The sequence below is a fragment of the Solanum tuberosum genome, unplaced genomic scaffold, assembly GCF_000226075.1.
Source record: "Solanum tuberosum cultivar DM 1-3 516 R44 unplaced genomic scaffold, SolTub_3.0 scf00148, whole genome shotgun sequence".
In the NCBI taxonomy this organism is placed as follows: Eukaryota; Viridiplantae; Streptophyta; class Magnoliopsida; order Solanales; family Solanaceae; genus Solanum; species Solanum tuberosum.
The window spans coordinates 899,754-900,675 of record NW_006239071.1 but is presented as its reverse complement, the minus strand read 5'-3'; positions in this window follow the sequence as shown (position 1 = coordinate 900,675).

The following is a 922-nucleotide window of genomic DNA, read 5'->3' as shown; positions in this document are numbered from 1 at the left end:
TGTTATTGAAGAAGGTCTTGAGATAACTGGTGGAGAGAATAGTGTTGTGAGAAATTATGGAGTTGAGAGAGACGGTGATGGCCAGATTGCTTTAGATACTTGTAGATCTTTTGGTGGAGTAGGAAGAGATGAATCATATTTAGCTGATCTTGGTAGGGGAGAAGATACCCCTGGTGTGATAAAAACAACAAATGTGAATGCCTTCAATATTGATTGTTGCTGTAAATGTGAAACATGTTGTGATAAGTATGAAACTCTTTTGAATGAAGTAAAATCTTTGTCAACAAAGTTAGATGGGCAGCAATCAAAGAGGACTATATATCCGAGCTATGCAAGAAAATCTCCTTATACTTCTGCGTTAAAAAGAAGGTTGGCCATGAATTCCAAAGCCAAAAATGCAATGAAGAGTAGATTGGAAGTGAATTTGTACAAACCTCTTGATGTGGAGAAAAGAGAGATCTTTAGTGTCTTCATTAGCAAAAAGGAAGAGGAAAGAAAAATGTATTTGAATGGTAGATTTAATTATCAGGACTTGGTGAGCATGACTGATCCATATTTTTTGTTCGAGTGCAAGGTAAATACTACTATATTTTTAATTTATACAATAATTTATTGATATTGAATTGACTCTCAACTTTATTTTGGCAGCATGTTGATGAGATCTTGTCCCTTATGCGCAAGAGACAGATTTGGTATCCCAAGCACTATGACCAAACAGATCTTATTTTAGATCTAAATTTCTACAACACCTTGTATGATCAGTACAACAACTTGAGAGAGAAGAGTTTAGTGGATGGTGCTCCACCAATGCATGAGGCACTCACATCGTTTGAGATGGACGGTGACATACTCAAGTACTGTAAGGGTGAAATTCCCTATCCATATGGCCGAAAGTGGAATGGAGCAAAAAGAATTTACACCG